At 40.3% G+C, this 21,200-nt stretch overlaps 1 non-coding gene across 1 annotated transcript; it reads right to left on the bottom strand.

The window, feature by feature from the left end:
* Positions 1-18,033: 18,033 nt before the first annotated feature.
* On the bottom strand, positions 18,034-18,095 carry LOC111759598 (U7 small nuclear RNA). Its single transcript, XR_002793530.1, has one exon. It is a non-coding gene; the product is annotated as a U7 small nuclear RNA (small nuclear RNA).
* Positions 18,096-21,200: the final 3,105 nt, after the last annotated feature.

Genomic DNA, 21,200 nt, shown 5'->3' with positions numbered 1-21,200 from the left:
TGACAGAAAAAACAAGGAACTACATATTTGGTGAGTACAGAGACAGACGAATTAAAAAAATTTTTTTTCTGTTATTATCCCAAGAGACAATTAACAAATGGAAGACAGAAGAAGATTAATTGTGCAACATATGTTTGTGATGCTTTTGTATAACAAAATAATTTGGGCAATCTCTTGGAATTTGCTGAAGTAGTTTCAAATTTGTATTACTCAAAAAAGCTTGATAATTATTTTGTGACTATCTGCCTTAAAAGCACTTAATGACTACTATACATATTGAAAAAAAGGATTATACTTATGCCATGTGACTCCCACAGGCAGAGCCAAGAAGTTGCCAGAACATATACACTAGTTTTCTCTGAACATCGAATTTGACAGAGTTCCTAGACTTGCACCTGCCTGTCTCTCAAAACTGCATCTCCATCACTGGGTATATTAGTCAGGGTTCTCTAGGGAAAGAATCAACAAGGGATATCTGTCGATAGTAAGAGATTTATCCGAGTCTCTCATGCAGCTGAGGGTATGCACAAGCACAGGTTCTGCAGGTAAGCTGCAACCAGGGGCTCTGAAAAAAGTCCAGTAAAGATTCTTGACCAGTTCTGGGAGATGTTGGCTGTCCAAAGATGAGCTGGGAAATTCTCTCTCAATGCTAGAATCACTTCCCCTTTTAAGGGATTCAACTCATTGGGTTAACTGTCACTCATTGCTGATGGCTATCTCCCTGACTGATGTAATTGTAACCAGCTATGAGATTTACCATTGCAGTAAAGTCAATGGTGACTAAAGTCCATAAATGACCCTGTATTACAGTTAGCCCAGTGCTTGCTTGACCAAACAACTGGGCACAATTACCTGGCTGAGTTGACACAATAGCCTAGCCATCACACTGGGCATCTGAATTTTATGCCTAGTTTATTTTCATATTTTGGATTGGATTTTCCCAAAGAATACAGAACAATAGATATTTTATTTTAGCTGCCCCCACTCAATTCATGGCACCACATAATGTAGAATACAGAATTATAGAGTTGCTATGAATGAAACTCATTGCTTTCTGTTAAATTCTTACATCGTATGTTTAAATATAATGCAAACTCACATTAAAAGTGACTGATGCATTCCTATAGCTCAGAATAGTAATGAAAAAACCCAAAGGAACCTTTTAGTACTGTGAGGTCAGAGTTGACTCATCTTGCCAGATTCCTTGGACTTTCAAGTCGAGAATCTGGCAAATACTCCTATGAGAAGTATGGCAGATAAAGTCAAACTGACAATTATTAAAATGAGGCAAATCTTTCAATTTTTGCTATGCTCATTTATGTTTATAATATTTGATATAATAACCATAAAAAATAAGAAGTTACATGATACATGTGCAGAGGTCAACTTTAAGGTGGGGCCTCTTTTGCCACATTTATCATCTGCATATGAATTATGTACTGAATTTACTAAAGAAAATAGTGAAGGTATTGTCCATTGTGCAATTTAGCAATGTCTTTACAATTCAGGAATAGGAAAAGATTTTGCTTCCTCCCAGTGAACTCTAATATTTCCTCTTTTGTAATAATAAAAATTACATGACCTAGTATATAACTGTTTCACTTTGGCCTCCAGAAAGCTCCAAGCCAAACTGGAAGCTCAACTATATCATTTGATGTACTTTATTATTTTCCCTAATTCAGCTTTGTATTTGTATTCATATATTGCACCCCCCTCCCTTTTTATCCTCTTCTATCACAATTTTATTATGAAAATCTCTTATGGTATAAGATAGGAAGAAATAATCTATAGATAAGAAAAAGGTAAGAAGTTATGGAGCTAGTGAAAGGAAAAATCAGGAATCAGTCAAGTCCATGCAACCACGAAGTTGGTGGTTTCTTCTCCTCTACTACACAAACTTCCTTGCACCTCGCCATTCCAGTTCAGCATGGCTGCTTCTCCCTCATCCCAACTTACCTAAGTGCAGCTAGGCTCTTTCAAAACCTCCAGCACTGGGCTAACAGGATCAAGAACAAGGGTGATTTACTCCAAAGGCAGATGTAACTTAGGTCTTCTATTCCTCTGGCATGGTCTGCAGAGCTTTCACATGAGGATTTAGATATACATATATAAAAGCATAACATGCGGCCTGAGAGTTTACTGACATCGTCTAGATTTTATTACAACTGCTGTAATAAATACCATAGCTGAGCCAGGCCATTTCCCTACGTCAGGTTGGTTGGGTGAAGATAAAGCTTCTTGGTGTCTGCAATGCATTACGGGTTCCCAGACCTCCCAAGCTCTGTGGGGTACTGGGACAGGGGACTAGAAGCCGTTCATTCAGGTCAACTTATGATAGCTTGATCCAACAATTTCAACCATCGCATGATTCCCCCTGTTCCTCTCCCCCCCTCAGAGTTGGTATGATGAGTTTCAAGACAGGGTCCTCCCTGGCAACCCCATTAGTTTCTGGAGTGCGCTATTCCCTCAACAGGGCTGTCATTGGTATTTCTTAGAACTGACCTAAAATACCTCTCCAGCCCCTGGCAAAGGCTGGAGAAGGAAGACCCAGTCCTGCTTCTGCTATCCTCCTCTCTTCCTAAGAACATCCTGCTTTATGTAAAACTGTATGAGGTAGTCTCCTTGATAATGAATTTAATAAAGCCTTTTCTCTCTTAACATAGTCTGGCTTTTATGCTTGCCATTTAGGTTTTGCCTCAACATTTGCATTAGGGCCATTAAAAGCTGGGTGTCATCTCTTTCTCTGCATTCCTCCAGAGACAATTTTGTCAGTCTTCTCCCACAAACACACCCCCCTCCACACTGTGTCCCCATTATGTCATAATAATCTCTACAGACTCTTGAGGCTGTCTAGGTGCCAAACCCTGAAATACATATCCTCATTTAATCCTGGCAGCCTCTGACATGTGGGCCCTTTCAGTCCCATTTTTCAGATGAGCAAACAGCCTTGGAAGGGAAGTTTTCCCCAGGTTACATGACTTCAAAATGGTGGAGCCAACATTTAAACCAGGTAATTCTCCACGCTTGCTTACTTGAATCTAAGAGCTGCAAGTACCTGCACAGCAGTCTACTTTCTAGTCTCATTAGCATGCTTAAAAAGCAGGGAACTTTATGCAATTCCACAGAGTCTCCCCCAATCTCCAATGACATTTTCACTGTGCCTGGAACTATTTACGGCCAGTGATTGACTCTGTGAACTCCCCTCTCCTGGATGTCACTTGTTCCTAGCCATCAACTCTAACTATTCCCACTTTTGTCTGACTCTGAAGCTCATCTCTACATAAAGATTACCTCTCACAGGTGCCCTGAGGCCAAGCTTTCTTCTTGTCTAGTAAATATACATGTCATCGATAACGTTATCATTCTGCAGCTGCGATAAAACCAAAGTGGGACAGCTTAAGGTCCAGCATTTGACTCCCAGGGATGAGCTTCCCTGGCACTGAGGGATTACTACCAAGTACCAGCTGATGATGTAACTAAAAATGACCTTGAATAAAAGGGTCAACTCAGACCAGCAGAATATCTCAGCCTACATGTAGTATCAGGTGTTAAAAATGCTTTTTGACGTGAATAAAAGGGGGAAATGGAAAGGACAAATGAGTTTATATGGTTATGAGTCTCCAAAAAAGAGCCAGGAGGTTATCAGAGGAGTCGCCCCTACACACACCTCAGCAGAGTCCCAGTGACAGATAAAGTAGATACAACCCCAGATTTTGGTTCTTCTGAGTGCTATAGAGACCCACACATTCTATGGTCATGGCAGATGGAGTTCAGTTGGCCCTACTTTGGAGTTTGTATTTCTGTGTGATGTAGCTGGACTCAGATGTGATCTTTGTTTACAAACCTCTCCTGTTACTTTTACCAGACCTGTGGTTGGCGCTGGGGTTTAGTGTATACCAAGGGGACCTGAATCTCTGGACTGACCATGTGATAGCCAGGCCCTGAGCCTCAACAGACTAGCAACTCCTACACTCTGGTTTATTGGACTTACCCCACTCAGCTAACGTGGAGGTGAAGAAGGTCAACCACCACACCAGGGAGACAAGAGTGCCTACAACTGAAAGCAGGAGAATTGCATCCATCATCCATGTGGAATCTAAGCCCCCTCTTGAGTGGACACAACCATTCCAGGGTCCACAGGATGGAGGAATAGAGTATGGATTAGAGTGGACTTACTGATATTCTATTCATGAACTATTGTGATTAGTAATCAAAGAAAATGTGGTATTGGTGTGGAGAAAGTGGCCACGGTAGCTGCTGAGGGTAGGGAGTGGGAAGAAGAGATGTGATGTGCGGGCATTTTCAGGACTTGGAATTGTCCTGGGTGGTACTGCAGGGACAGTTACTGGACATTGTATGTCCTGCCACGGCCCACTGGATGGACTGGGGGAGAGTGTAAACTATAGTGTGGACCATTGATCATGTGATGCAGCAGTGCTCAGAGATGTATTCACCAAGCACAATGAATGTCCCATGATGATGGAGGAGGTTGTTGTTTGGGAGGAATGGGGTGAGAGGGGTGGGGAATATATGGGGACCTCATATTTTTTTTAATGTAACATTAAAAAAATAAAGACAAAAATAAAAATAAAAATGAAAGGTCCAGCATTTACAGAAATCTGCAAAGCACCATGGCAACTGACAAACAGGGACCTTCTCGCTTTTAGTGCAAAGCTCTCAATCTCCTCCAATGGTAGACTTTCCCATAAGGTGACATCTCAGGTTTCTGACCCAGAAGTGGGATTTGTTTAAGAAAGATTCTGAAACTTTCCATAAAGTTCTATTTGCCCACCATATTTTCCCTTAGTCCCTCTCACACTTGAGATATACAAATATATTTTCCCTGGAAACCTTACCTGTTTTCCTTTTTTGTTACCCATATAATTCAGCTGAGAGGATGCTATTCCAGTTACCATAGCCTTGCAGCATTTATCCACAAACTAAAAGCTTATATAAAAGTAAGCATAAGTTATGAATAAAACAGTGAGGAAAATCTTACTTAACGTCTTTTAAAAGTTCAGTTACTCTGAGGCTCTAGGTAACTTTTCTTGGCTCCCAAGCAGGGCAGCATAAAGACAAGGCGTGCCTCATCCTTCTCAGCTCTCTGGGCTTTATTTGGCTTTCCCCTCAACTAAAAATTCTGGGAAAGAATGGAGACTGGTGCTCAGAACCAACCACAAACAACATTTTGCCACATCAGAAAGCAATTTGGACAACAAGCAATTTTGATAACAAGGTACAATTTTTGGACAAAAAACAATAATAGTCTGTTGCAAAAGTGACAGGATGCAGCTCCAGAAAAGAGCAGATTAAAGAGGAGTGTCTGATAAAAGGGCTTTCAGGTTTGTAACTTTAATCATTCTGACGTTTTGATGAATGCCTATTACTAGAGGCTGGGGGTTGAAGTCTTAATCGAGGAATGGGTAAAGGCGGCTGCTACTTGCCTCGAGACTCCAGCACAAATGTGCAAATAGCACGTTAGTCTCTGAAGGATGCTCAGGCTTGATAAATCACCTATAGTCTCCCAAAAAGCTCACTAGCATTTATGGTCCCAGTTTGAAGTGTACATGCAAACACCATAATATGCCAAAGAGAAAACAAATCCATGACCTCTGCAGGAGATACATACATACGTTCATTTCTTTTCAAATTATCTCAGTGACATCCTGGTTAGGAACTAAAGAGACTTACCGTACAAAAACACAATTTTTTACGTGTAATCTGTTCACTATTTTCCACCACTCAATGCACTATGGTCTCCTATTATGGTCTGGCCAACTAATGATTTCAAAGATTGCCTCCCCATTTCTTATCACATACTGCATTATAGAGAAGACACCTTAACTCCTAATTGAACAAGGGAAGACTTCTTTCAACAAAGCTGATTATTCAGGTTCTAGTTGCAGACAATATCCACCAACCCTCAAAAAATTATAGGATACCAGGGTTGGTACCTTAAGTCCTGAAAAATAAAACACTACATATATTCCCTCTCACTCTGACAGTTGTAAGGTTTTGAAGTTAACACTGGGTGCATCTAATGGTGTCAGAAAAAATATCAATGTTAAGGGGTAAACTATTTTTCAAATAAAACAGGTCAGCTGGAAAACAAATAATGATGGCTAATGCTGGGAAAACCAGATAATTGAAGCAGAAAACAAAATACAACCTATCACAATTCAAGGGACTGTCATTTTAAGCACCTAGGAAAAGAACCACATTAAAAGCATGATAAAAATTACCCTTCTCCTCTATGACATGATGTGAGGATTAAAAAAAAAAAAAGATGACTCAATAACAAGTATGTGCTCCACTTGCCTGGAGTTAATAGATGGTTTAAAAGAAAGCAGAGTTGTGTAATACAGTTTTCTTTTCTACCCTGTTCCTACATAAAAGAAAAATTAACGGATAAAAGATGGGGGAAATGAAGTGAGAAGGAAGATCCATCGTACATCTAATCCCCTGTCAGCCTCACCAGGATGGAGTTGAAAAACAACCTACTGGTTTATTCCATTTCTAATACAAATAAATGGTTTGCTTTGAGTTTCTTGTGGGACTCTACATGTTGAAATCTATAAGGACATTGGCTTTGCTATAATTATGATGTGCTTTCCTTTCTTTCAGCACAACAAAACACATATTTAACCCACCAAGCTATTGTAGCAAGAGATTTGTTTAGTAGAAATGTCCAGGAAATGCCATGGTACTGGTCAATAAGAAAATCAGTTTATGTCTCAGACTTCAAGTGGCAGGTGACTGCCCTCCAAAGAGGGGCTATATCACCCTGTCCATCATGAGTGCAAAGAAAAGGTTGACCCTGGCTATGATAACCAGCTGGCAAAGTATACCCAGGGAGAGGGTCCTGGGCAGGAGAGCATCAGCTAGTGACCTGGAGTATGACAATCATTTTCCCTAACAAGTAAATCAGGCCTCGAGTACTTGTCGAACATGTTTGCCATCAAACAAATAAGCATTAACATAAATCAGGTGAAAAAATAATTAGGCATCTGACCAAATCTATAAGCAATGGCTAAGATTTAGTATGAAGAGTCAAATTAGATCTGGACACCGTGGTTCATAGTGCATGATTCAAGAGTTCTATGTCATAAAAGAGAGACTCCCCAGTACCTGGAAAGAGAAAAAGCCAAATGGGACCAAATTCCCCCCTTAGTCACAATGGTTAAGGGTTATTTTGGGATTCTTAGTGAGAAGAAACTGCACTTATATCTGAACTTACTGTATTACAAAGAATTGGTCATTCTCAAAAATGCCTTGAGTTCCTCATCAAACCCCAAGCTGAAGAACTACTCTAAATATTTTTACATATTGACAAGTAGATGTTTCTCCCTATTTACAACAAGACCTTAGTCCCCAGGTTGTACCAAGTGAAGCTAGCAACAACGTTTACACAATTTTGTATTATGTGGCTTATTATTTAAATGGTGTCCCCATCTTTCTTGTAAACTGTCCAAAAACCTTGGCTGCTTCTTTCAACAGTCTTCCCTCCCAAATCTCACATCTAAGCCAATGGCAAAGCCTCTTGGCTCTACCTTAAAATATCCATAATCTGATCACCTCTACCTGTGTCCACTGCTGCCTTCCTGGCCTAAATCACCATCCTCTTTCTTCTGAATTTACCGCAATATCCTCCTAACCCAAGGGTTCTTAGCCTTTTTTGTTCCATGGACCCCTTTGCCAGTCAGGGGGAAACCACTGACCCCTTACTAAGTCCACACCCCGCCGTGTATTATTTAATAGATATATCACATCCACACCTACACATCCCCACAAGAAAAGTGTTTTTTCTTGAATTTCAATTCCAGCTCACGGAACCCTGGTTAAGAACCCCTGTAACCTAACTGGTCGCCCTGTTTCCAACCTTGGCCCCTGGCCAACGTTCTTGCCTCTACATGGCCACCAACGACTCTGACTCTCTAAAACCTTAAGGGAAGCGAGTGTGGCTCAAGTGATGGGGCCTCCGCCTGCCATGTGGGAGGACCTGGATTTGGTCCCTGCGGCCTCCTGGTGAAAAAGAAGAGAAAACGTGCTTGCGTGGTGAGCCAGTGGCTGCGTGGCAGGCCGAGTGCCCGTGTGAGCGCCCACGAGGCGAGTCAAGTGCCCACGTGGTGAGCCAGTGCCCATGTGGTGAGTTGAGTGCTCACACGAGTCATGCAGTAAGATGATGATGCAACAAAAGAGAGACGAAGGGGAGAGTCAAGGTAAAGTGCAGCAGAGACCAGGAACTGAGGTGGCGCAATAGACAGGGAATGAATCCTGGTGAATCCTAGAGGAGAGAAAATAAGAGAAGACAAAAAAGAGAAACAGATACAGAAGATCACACAGCAAAAGGACACGGATAGCAAAAACAGCAGGGCAGGGGGAGGGAGAGGAGAAGAGAGAAAAATAAAAATAAATCTTTAAAAAAAACAAACACAACAACCTTAAGCCATGCCTCTCCTTAAACCCTCCAAAGGCATCCTCATTCTGCATTGGTCTTCAAAGCCCTATACACTTTACCACACCCCTACCCCCTACCCCTTGACCTCACTCCTACTATTCTTCCCAACACTCAGTGCACTTTGCTGAGGCCAAGTTGGCTGACTCTTGGCCATGTTTCTACCTCAGGGCATTAGCATTGGCTGTTGCTTTTGCCTGTAATAAACTTTTCTAAATATCTGCCAGCTTCACTGCTTCACCTCCTTCACATTTTTACTCAAATGTCACTATCTCAATGAGCTGTACCGAGACCATTATTTTTTTAATGCCCTCTTCCTCCGACAATATCCTCCTACTTTCCTGTTTTTCATTATTGCTTGTTATTTACTTATTTATTTTGCTTATTGCCTCTTCTCCAACTAGAATTTTAGTTCCAGCAGGCTGATGATCTGCTCTGTTCACTGCTCTACTTTCAGAACATAGACTATGCCTTCTGATAAATATTGACTGAATGAATAAATGAATGAATGAGTTTATAAAGTTAACCATTGTGTACAGAGTTGAGAGTTTTAATGAGGTCAGTAGATTAAGTTTTTTTCACTGGGAAGAGGAGGGGAACATGAAGTGGTTGGCAGGATGAACTGGAAGGAGAGGTGGGATTTATTGAGGCCCATACAGCTGGGGCCTTATGTGCTCATATTATCCATTATGAATCTCCTAAGAATCTTAAATAGATTATATTGGTCATCCTGATTTTAGAGGGAAGTTAAAGGGAATGCTGTGAAATTAACCAGCATAACTAAAGTCATTATAGTATTACCTGGAAGACGTTGAGAGGTTCACCCAAGCTTGAAGCATCTGCTGAAGAGGGTGCATCTCAGGAAAACACCCTGCCTGTGACCTTCTGGGTATCTGAATATTTTGGGGGGGGGGGGTCTGTAGATGGGTAGCAAGTGCATCTCCCAGAGCTTGGCTGTCGATGACAGTGATGGGAAGAACCAAGGCACGGGATTAGCAAGCACAAATGATATCCAAGGTCACAGATTTTTTCTGGCACTCAGGGAGGCCACAAAGGGCTCCCTCTCCCTTTTATCCTGAGGCCAGGAGAGATGATAACTATGAACAATTAATGGAACTGACACACTCCAGCCACTGTGGTCTCAAATAAAAGTGTCATTTCTGTGTGAGCAGTCACAGAAAACATTTTAATCTTCTTGAAAACCCTTCAATCTTTTTCTTAATTCTAAAACAGAAGACTTAAGTCTACATAGTGTGTATCATTAAATAAATATATAATAGATATAACATATATTCCCTTTTAAATTATTTATATAAATACATGGGTACATTCATAATCAGGACAAGACTTAGTATTTGAAATATTCACACTGAGAAACAGAACGAGGCAGGTCAAAGCTTAAAATGAAATCGTTTCCCAGGAAAGCGATACATATTTTTCTAGCAGTGGAGATGAAGGAGCACTTTTTGTTTGTTTGTTTCTCTTATAATTAAACTTGTTTGAAACTCCTGAGGAGGTGTGAATGGAACGGTTATACATGTGTAACAGCTCCCTGGTGTCTGGCCCTCGATGGATCTCAGCTGCAGCGGAGAACACATCAGAGTCTAAACCAGCTTCAGAAGAGTCATGCTTTCCACACTCTGGGAAAGCAGACCCTAATAAATATGTGAAAGAACAGATGAGCAGACGTTCGTCTTCACTAAGCAGCCTATTTGCAGAAGAAATGGGATCTATCTTCACGGTACAAGGGAATCCAGTGACAGACACATTCTTTAACTACTGCCAAACGGATGGAGAAATTGGAACAGCAATACACCGGCTCCAAGCTATACTGATTCAAGGGGGGTGTCTGATGCCAGGGGCTTTAGCCTTCATGATGTGGCATATCATTTAGTAGTTTTTCCTGATGTCGGTAGGGCTTGGGAGTGGTATGGGGGGGGTGGACAGTGAGTGGGGAAATAAATTCCAGTTCAGTCACATAGAGCAGGAGTAGGAACAGTCAAAATGGGCTCACGTGACTATTCTTCAGGTGTGTAGCACCATAGATCTACTTTGTAGCCAATTTCAACACAATCACCGCAGGCAGATCTTTAAAATTTTGTAAACCGAGAGAATAGCACAGCCTGGCTTTCAGCCACGAGCACCTTTTTTTTTTTTTTCTTTGATAATATTGTTTATTGTCCAATGACCAAATGATCACTCGAGGATGATACAAAGCATCAGACACATGCGCAGTCTGCTGTCGTTTTTCAACCACTTTCATGTGTTCCCAGCACAAGAAGGCCTCACGCTTCATACTCCAGCAAAAACATATTGCCCCTCCCCCCCAAAAAAAAACATAAACAAAACAAATGGCATCAATGAAGCTTTAAATTATGGCAGCAAGCCTGATCGGTACACTAAAAACTCAGGGCTGTGAATAGATTTTCTTTGTCATGGTGATCTGAGGGCAAACCCTCTATAACTGACACATTGGCACAACTCAGGGTAAAAGATACTGGAAATCAAGAGACTTGGCGTTGGAGTTGTGTCTCTGCCATGAGCTGGCTGTGCACATCTGGACTGGTAAGTCCACTACTTTGGGGCTCAGATTTCTCAATGGCAAAGAGTGGCCTTGGGCAAGCTGCTGCTTCTCTCTGGGCTTCATTTACTTCTCCATATAAAACAAGACAATCGGACTCAGTAATCGCTCAACCTCTGCTTGCTCTGGTATTTCATGCTATTAGCAAGAGGACTATTATTATCAATCTTGCTTTTCAAGTGTAGTTAATGTTCCTGCCTTCAGCAGATGTGTTAGGAGGATTCTGAACAGAATTAGTCAAATGATCAAACAAGTTTAATCTCTCTTTTGCAGCAAGGTTGCAGGAGCTGGGATTAGTTTTTGGTCAAGTATAAATGAAGCCAGAGGCGGTGTGGCTTAAGTGGAAAGCTCACTGGGTTGGAAATCCTGCATTTTTGGCTTCTACTACCAGCTTTGCTTCCTGCTTGCTGAAGTTACCTTAGCAAGTGGCTTGATTTATAAGGTATCTTCTGAGCATAAAATTTCACGCCATATATCTCAAGGACTGAAACTTTCAAAGGGAGAGTGCTAATCCTCTCTGTGATGCCTAAGAGGGATCATCTGTTTAAATCAAACCAAAAGGGATGTCAGTGGGAGGTAAGGAACAACTGCCTGGCACTCGGAAACAGCAAACCTTGGAATGGGAACCTCATTAGCACCTCAAACCGAAAACAACTACCTGTTTTGGATGCTGTATTAGTGTCCTATTCCTGCATAAACAAATTGCCACAGATTTAGGGGCTTAAAACAACTCTCGTTTCTTGTTTCAAAGTTGTAGGTCAGAAGTCCTGGCGAGCCCAGGGGGCTTTGATCACAAGGCTGACATTGAGGTGTCAGCGGGCTGGCGTCTCATCTGGAGGCTGTGGGGAAGCACCGCCTCCAAGCTCGTTCAGGTCGCTGGCGGAACCCAGCTACCTGTGGCTCTAGATCGGAGGTCCAGCCTCCTTCGGGCTGTCTGCTGGGGACTGTCGCTCAGATCCCCATGATGGTCCATCTCAAATGCCCCCACCCATCCTCAGACCAGGAACTGGGAGCCAAGTCCCTCCCCCAGGCTTTCCTTTCTGCTTTCATCTTCTGTCACTAGCAGGAGAGAGGTGTCTCCTTTCACTGGCTGACAATTAGATGAAGCCCACAGGGATCATCTCCCCATTTTCAGGTCACTTGTGCCTTAGAGCATAAAAGAACCATGGGAGGGAGGTCATCACATTCAAAGATCGTGATGTGGAATTGTGGGAGCCAGTGCTAGACATCCTGCTGACAGACACTTTGATAATACCTTTTCTGAAACTCACAAGGCCTAAACAATGAGGGCCTTTTTGACAGGCCATGAAGATAATATCAAATTTTTGCAAACCATAAAGAGTATTTTGTCCATGCAAGTCATGATAAATGAGTGACTTCTATTTGCATGTAACTCAAGGGTTCCGAACATTTTTGTGACCAGAGCACATCTGACCTGTAGGTCCTTCAAATAAAAATTCCCCAGTCCACTTGCACATAGTCAAACCACGATTCAAAAAGCAACCCAGGGAAGTGGATGTGGCTCAAGCAGTTGGGCACCCGACTACCACACAGGAGAGCCCAGGTTTGGTTCTCAGTGCCTCCTAAAAAGCAAGACAGTGAGCTGACATAACGGGCTGACAAGGAGAGCTGATGCAAAAAAGATGAGGCAACAAAGAAACAATGAGGAAATATAACAAGCAGGGAGTAAAAATGGCCCAAGCCATTGGGTTTGGTTCCCAGTGCCTTCTAAGAAGAAGACAAGCACGCAACAAACTAACAGAGAGTACACAGCGAGGGCAAACAATGGGATGTGTGTGTGTGTAAAAATAAGTAAATAAAATAAATCTTTAAAAAAAAAAGCAACCCAGTCTACCTCCACAGAAGCAAAACCACATTAGGGAGTTCAGTGAATGTTAAGGAAATATCCAAAAGAGTAACCAAATTAGTTAATTAATACAGAATAAAATCCCTCTTTCCTGAATGTAAAGAGTCAACATCATTTGGATAAATTATCTGAATAATTGCCTCAAAATTCCCTACTCTTTTCCTTTGTACATGTTTTCAAAGTTTAGAGAGACAAACATCCAGGCTAAAGTAGCGCCCTGAAGAAGCTGTGAGAAAACTGGAAATTTAAATGTTAAATGAAGTAGCTAGAAGAAAGAAACTTTTAATTAGTGACACATACTGTGTTGAAATTTCCAAGTACAAATACAAAGTATGAAACAAGTAAGATATTACCTTATGGTGTTGAACTAGAGCAGTAAAAGAAAATGGTTCAGCTAATTGTTCTACTAGATAATAATAATTTAACACTCATCTCATGGAACCTTTTATTTCTGTTCAACTGCTAGGAAGTATTTGAATTGTTGTTGAAAACTTTTACTGTCAGTCAAGTGTCTAAAGCATCATACCCATTGCCTCTGAAATATTTTAAGATAAACTAAAATTTTAAAAATCTTGTATAAAATTGCTCTTGACACCTACTGAGAATCACTATTCATTAATAATACTTACTAGCAATACTTGAAACTAGCAGTTAGACCAGATTCTTTAGATAACTGGTTTCCAGTAATTAGATTTTTGAACAATTTGAAAGTTACGGCTCCTATGCTCCTATTTTTCCTTCTATAAATCTCACTTTTTAAAAAAATATTTATTTATTTATTTATTTCCCCTTCCCCCCTCCCCACCCCGGTTGTCTGTTCTCTGTGTCTATTTACTGCATCTTCTTTGTCCGCTTCCGTTGTTGTCAGCGGCATGGGAATCTGTGTTTCTTTTTGCTGCGTAATCTTGTTTTGTCAGCTCTCCGTGTGGGCGGCGCCATTCCTGGGCAGGCTGCACTTTCTTTCGCGCTGGGCGGCTCTCCTTACAGGCCGCACTCCTTGCGCGTGGGCCTCCCCTACGCGGGGGACACCCCTGCGTGGCAGGGCACTCTTTGTGCGCATCAGCACTGCTCATGGGCCAGCTCCGCATGGGTCAAGGAGGCCCGGGGCTTGAACCACGGACCTCCCATGTGGGAGACGGACGCCCTAACCACTGGGCCAAGTCCGCTTCCCTATAAATCTCACTTTCATTCATTCTTATGCAATGTAACCATTTTCGTAGGAATGGTTCACAGGTAATTACCTACATACTGCAAAAAACTACTGCAAAATAAGCCAGCAAAGTGATAGATGCCTTCCACTGTTCTCATTGAAGAACTTCAGAGAAAACCTAAGAACTTGTGAGGATACACAACCCATCAGTACCTGGCCCTAGTGTGAAGTCCCACCATTTCCCTTCCTTCATTCACAGCCTCTGCAAAGCAGTGGCATCAGTTTCTCATCGTTTCCCATCCTGCCGCGACTTGCCTTCCTTCCCTCCCTCCATTAATCTCTCCCTCTTCTCTCCCTTCTTAACTTCCTCCTTCTCCTTCCATCCCTTCTTCTTCCTTACGTTCTTTATATTTCTTTCCTTCTCTTTTTTTCCTTTACTTTCCTTCCTTTCATTGGCTATATCAAATTTTCTTCTCCTGGTTTGAAATTTATATGTCAAGATTTATATTTCATTAGTTATACCAACTTTATTAAGAAAATGCCTGTATTAATTTGCCTTACTATTTTATATTAAATATAACTTTACATTGCCCCTAGAGAGGCAATGCCCTTTCTCCCAACTCCCCACCCCACCCCACTATACTGCTTTCTCATGTTTGAGAATTTTGGACCTAGATTGTTCAGGGTAAGCTTTTTCTGTTTTGGTTATTGCTTATTTCTGACTAATAAACTGTACTGACAGTTTTCTCATCCATACTTCCTATATTCTCTTGTGTTCTTCTCAATTTATTAATCTTTTTTCTCTGGAGCACTTCAATGGAATTTTCAAAGCATGCATTTGAATGGTAAAATTAAGAATAAATTTTATTTCAACTTTACACTTCAGTAATGCTTCAGCAAGATATAAAATTCTATGCTTAAAGAGCTTTTTACAATATATTACCTTCATATACCCATTATAATTAGTGAGAAATGTGATAGGAATCTGTGGTAATCTGATTCTTGCTCTTTTGAAAGGTATCGGATTTTATTTTATTTTATATTCCTGGAACTTTAGCTGCTCAGAGCTGGGACCCAGTGGTTTGAATTTGCAGATCAAAAGCCTTGCTCAGTGCTTGGTTAGTCCCCACCCTACTCTTAGGGAAGAGGGCCTCCACCTCCCTCTCCACCTGCAGCAGCCAGACAGAGGCCAGACCTCAAGGCCACCGAGAGTGGGGGTGGGTGCCAGCAGTCATGCAGCGAGTTACTCCCAGCTCTTTCCTGCAGCTTCTCAGCCCTTCCTCCAGCCTGCCCAGTGCTCCCCCAGCCTCCAGAGCCCCAGGACTGTTGTTTTACACAGCCCCTGCCTATCCTCTAGCTGTATTTTATTTTTATTTATTTATTCCCCTCCCCCTTGGAGCTTGCTTGCTGTCTGCTCTCTGTGTCCATTCGTTGCATATTCTGTGTTTTTGCTAGTCTCCCTTTTTGGTCACCTTTGCTGAGTCAGCTCTCCGCGGTGCTTGCAGGCCAGGCAGCACCCTGCAGCATGCAGGCAAGCCTGCCTTCACATCTGGTAGATGGGAGCCCAACTGATTGAGCCACAGCTGCTTCCCCTTATCTAGTTTTGAGTACTTGATCTCCTTTCTAAACCTGTCAATTATTCTTCTTTAATCTTTTTTCTTTTAGTAGTTCCCTTAATGTTTACAACATACATTTACACCAGTAAGGGATGCAGACTCGAACAAAATAATCCAGCTATATTATAAATGTATGAAACAACCTCACTGAAGACGCTTGGGGTAAAAGATGCTGACCTAACTTCTGAAATGAGTGGAAACTGTTAAGACTAGAGGCAAAAGAACTGCACATAAGTGCTGTAATCTAGTTGGTGAAGGACCATTCCTTCCTACTCAGCAGTATTGGTATTGCTATTCTATATAGTTGCACTGGAATTGAACAATTAAGTAAATGGATGCAGGATGGTAGGAGCTTGGAGTGGGAGTTTACAGATAATCAAGGGAAGGAGACAATAATGATGCCAGTAGTAATGGATTAGAATTGAAGATATCAATATGAACTGATGTTCAGCTTAATGCAGATGGTTACATATATAAATACTCATAGAGACACATGGATTAGCATACACACATATATTCAAATGAGAAAGTGTAAAAGCAAGTGCATCCCAATAGCCATAAACACACTGAGCACACAGATCTTAGACTCTCATACTATTCTCCAATTAAAGGAACCAATGTTCCTTGAAATGAACCAGATAGCATGATTATAGGACTGGGGCAAAAAATATACAAGATGAGTACGAGAACCCTTCCAGTGCCAGAAAGTAGGGAAGTGCTCCAATTTTTAAAAATCTCACATTGATAGAGTATGTCAAAGGGAAACAAGAGCCAATGGCCAAAGCTGGAACTATCTGAGTAACAACAGAAACAAAGTAGTATTAGGTTATTGCTCAAAGTATAAAATAAGGATCCGTAGTCCATACTAATTTTTAAATAAAGGACTAAATAAATAAATAAATAAATAGGGGAGAAGAGACAAATAGCCCATGCAGAAGAATTCCTAATAATTTATAATGATGCTCCACTCGCTAAGAGGTAGACCATAGCTCCCCACTCCTTACATGTCCTTGTACAGTGACATTCTGCCAAAGAGTACACCATGGAATGAGGGAAAGCAGTAACTTCACAGTGGAGAAACATGGCTAATACTTCTTCAGCCAGATGATCAAGGTCAACATCCACAGTGTGATATTCTGTTGATAATACATATGCTTCATATGAAGTGATGACTATCACACTTTACCTCTTTGGTCTTCCTCTCCCAAACCCAGAACCCCTGTCCAATCCTGAGAAACACATCAGACAAATTCCAAAAAAGTGACATCCTACAAATAACTGACCAGTACTTCTCGAAACTAACCAAGTCATTAAAAACAAGGAAAGTCTGAAAAATTATTACACCCAAAAGGAGCCTAAGGAGGCATGACCACTAAATGTAATGTGGTATCCTGGATCAGATCCTAGAATAAACAAAGAACAGAAGGCAGGGAAGTGGATGGCTCAAGTGATAGGGCTTCCACCTACCATGTGGGAGGACCTGGGTTTGATCCCTGGGGCTTCCTGGTGAAAAAGAAGGAGAGGAAATGTGCCCGCATGGTGAGCCAATGTTTGCACAAATGAGTCATGCAGCAAGATGATGATGCAACAAAAAAAGAGAGACGAGTCAAGGTGAAGAGCAGCAGAGACCAGGAACTGAGATGGCGCAATTGACAGGGAACCTCTCTCCATATCAGAGGTCCCCAGGATCGAATCCTGGTGTATCCCAGAGGAGGAAGATGAGAAAAGAAGACAAAAAGAGATCACACAGCAAATGGACACAGACAGCAAATAAAGCAGGGCTGGGGGAAGAGAAAGGGGATAAAATATAAATAAATCTAAAAAAAAAAAAAAAAGAACAGTAGGCAAAACCTAAGGATATCTGAATAAATTATGGGCTTTAGTTAACAATAATGTGTCAGTTCATTAACTATAACAAGTGTGCCAAACTAAGGTAAGATGTTAACAGGGGAAATTGGGTATGCGGTACATGGAAATTCTCTGTACTATCTTCACCATTTTTCTGTAAATATAAAACTGTTCTCATAATCAAAGTTCACTGTAAAAATACCAATGCAAAAACCTGTCCATTAAAATATTGCTTGCAATAGTGAAAAAACCTGAAAGTAACCTTAATGTCTAAGAAGGAAAATGGTAAACAAATTATGGCTTATTAATATGAAAAAATGAACAAAAAAGTATTACTTTTATATTATTTTAAAATGTGAATATGAATGTAAACATAGGTATTGGTATAAAGACCAATGGTAGCTTTCTTTTCAGTGGAAGTCTGTAATATTTCGAATCTTTTTCACATTCATATGAATTTTGAAAATAAAATGTATTAGGAGAAGAAAAAGACATCTGAATAAAATACAATTTTTTGAGGGTCCTCTGGCGAAAGCCAGAAAACCTATTAGACAAATTATAAAAGAGCTGCAAAATGAATGCAAAGGATTTTTAAAATATTTTATTGAATTATATCATTCATACATGAACATAAACAATAAGCATAGAGTAAAAGTTGTGAACTTACAAAACAAACATAATGCAATGGATTTTTGCTGAGAAATTACTAGCAAACCTATATTCTGGATTTCACTAAAATTGCAACAGCTAAATACACAGACCCCAATCCAATTCTTTCCCTCTAAATTTCATGCGAGTGAATGCTGGGTACACCATAGCAGCTGAGGTTTTCAGTTAGTACATCCTCTTTTGTATATACCAAAATAAATATGGTCACTGCTAAATTAAAACTGGGGCAACCCTTGATTCTGACCACAAAAAGCCTTAGAGAAAAGGCATATTCCTTAGAAACACAATTTAAGCTTATTTACTTTTATTTCTCAGCTGTCACAATGTAGTCTGTAAAATAAAATGTGTGTTAAGTTGCTTAAGCTTGAAGAGGACATTTTACGGGAAGGAACTGCAAACAAAATTCCATTAAACTCTTGACAGTAATCTCAATGCTCTGAAATTTAAATAAAATGTTCTTTTTCATAGTGTTGTCATGATTCTTGTCAGCTTAACAATATCTTTGTCAATCCCTACTGGAAAATATATCCAGCAGTTGCCTAAATGAGGCATCACTGAACTTGCTTGGGTTCCGAAAGAGCTGGTCACCAAACAGACTCTCAATGGAATAGTGTGAAATTCTCATCTGCATTGCCCTTGAATTTCCAGCTTAATAAGCAAAGTAAAAGTCAGAGAAATTCCTTTGGAACTTGTATTGATTTAATGGCTATCAAAATGGATTATTACAAAGCTCCCTCTCAAGTGGAGTGGACATTGCCATTCCAGGGTCCACAGGATGGAGGAATAAAATATGGATTAGAGGGGATTTACTGGTATTCTACTATAGAATTATTGTGACTCTAGTAATGGAAGAAATTATATCATTGATGTGGAGACGGTGGCCACAGGAGTTGCTAAGGGCAGGGAGAGTGAAGAAGAGGTGTGATATGGGGGCATTTTTGGGAATTGGAGTTGTCCTGAATGATATTGCAGGGACAGATGCTGGACATTATATATCCTGCCATAACCCACTGAATGGACTGGGGGAGAGTGTAAACTACAATGTGAACTATAATCCATGCGGTGTAGTAGTGCTCCAAAATGTATTCATCAAATGCAATGAATGTACCACACTAATGAAAGAAGTTGTTGATGTGGGAAGAGTGGAGAGTGTGGAGAGTGGGGCATATAGGAGTTTCCTATATTTTTTAATGTAACATTTTGTGTGATCTATATATTTTTAAAAAATAAATTAAAGCTATATTAAAAAAATAAAAAATAAGGATTATTACGTGTTGACAGAAAAGTAGATACGAGTAATTATAGAGCTGATTCTTTAAGACAGGAAAGGCTTGTCCCTCCTAATATGAACAAATACATCCAGGAGGGGAGAGTGGGGGACATCCAGGAGAACTAGGCTTTAACAAACGTCAGTTTGGTGGTTCTTCTAAAGCCATGAATAATGTGCTTTAGTAGATGGACTTTACACTCAGGATTTCCCAAAACCCCCTACTGACTCAGTGATCAAAGTGCTAGCAAGTTTGTACTTGAAGAGGTACTTCCAAGCAACCCAGAGAGGTGGTTTATTATTAGAAATGAAAAATTACCTGCACTGACATATACATTTCAATTTGCCTTTAATTAAAGGTTCCATCTAATGGGGTCCCCCTCAAACTTTCCATGTTTTCTCTGTCCTACAGGAATTTCACATTTCTATGAAGCTCTGTGCCTTTTGGTGATTTACCAAGTATCTGTGTACAACCATATTTCTTTTATTAGACAGCAAGCTTCATTTAGATTATACCTGAGTGCCAAACCACACCCTTGAACATAGCAAGTGTTCAATAAATATTTGTACAGTTGATTGAGTAACTGAACTACACTAGTTTTTGCCTCAATACTGGTATTTTCATGGCAGTATTCCTATTCTAGAAACCTCCTTAGATCTGGATTAATGGTTTCTAACAAAAATACAAATTTCAGCTTGGACTACACAAGTAGAGACTATCCTTATTGTAAAGCACACTAAAGGTAATGACTGTTGAAATTCTTATTGCCATAGGTAATATCTAGAGACCCACCCTAGACCTTGCTATTCATGGGAAAAGTAATTCACAAAATCGTTATGATTTTTTGGTATTTTAAGAGGCAATAGAGTGAGGTTGTTAAACATATAGTCTATGGAGCCAGACTGCTTGGATTTGAGACCAACTTATTCCATGTATTGGATATGTGATTTGGGGCAAGTTACTTAAGCTTTCTGATTCTATGTTTGTAAAGTGGAGAAAGCAATATTACTTACCTTATAGGTTTTGCAAGGATTGAATAATGTAAAACAGGTAAGTGCTTAGAACAGTTTGTGGCACAGAGTGGGTTCTCAGTATACATTAGGAATTACAAGGCAGCATGTTAAAGATCCTGGCTCATAAGTACAGCAGGTTGGATCACAGGAGAGTAGAAGGAAACAGTATGATGACACGAAAGGGACCTGGAGTGAAAGTAAGAAGAAATGAATTGAAGTCCTGGCCGTGACACTAACTCCATGCCATCAGTTAGGTCACTGCTTTTTGAGTATAACTCGCTGCATATTTAAATGAGGAAAATAATACCTAGTTCACAGCATTATTTTTGAGGATTAAATAAGATAATGAATGTGAAAGAATTTTGTGAAATATAATCTGGTATAAAATGTACAGCATTATTCTATTTCATCATCAAAAGCACAGTGAAGAATTTGCATTCTATTGCTTAGCTAGGGCGATTTTGTGATAGGCAATTCTACTATTAGTTCTACTATTAATACTGAAGGAAAAGAAAAGTTTTAAAGAAAAAGAAAATATAGTCTTTCCTTTGAAACTAACAAGGCTAAAGGACATGCATGAAAGTGAACTGGGAGCAAACACTAAAAATAATATTAATGTGTTCTAGTGAAAAAACAAAAACAATGACCATTTAAGGTGCCTTTTGTCAATGTATTTTGGGCAAGATAAAAATGACCGTGCTATTCTCTTCCAAATGCTTTTAAAAAATCAAAG

The sequence above is a fragment of the Dasypus novemcinctus genome, chromosome 29 (genome assembly GCF_030445035.2).
Source record: "Dasypus novemcinctus isolate mDasNov1 chromosome 29, mDasNov1.1.hap2, whole genome shotgun sequence".
In the NCBI taxonomy this organism is placed as follows: Eukaryota; Metazoa; Chordata; class Mammalia; order Cingulata; family Dasypodidae; genus Dasypus; species Dasypus novemcinctus.
Note: the sequence above shows the minus strand (reverse complement) of the source record. Positions and strands in the feature narration are given on the sequence as shown.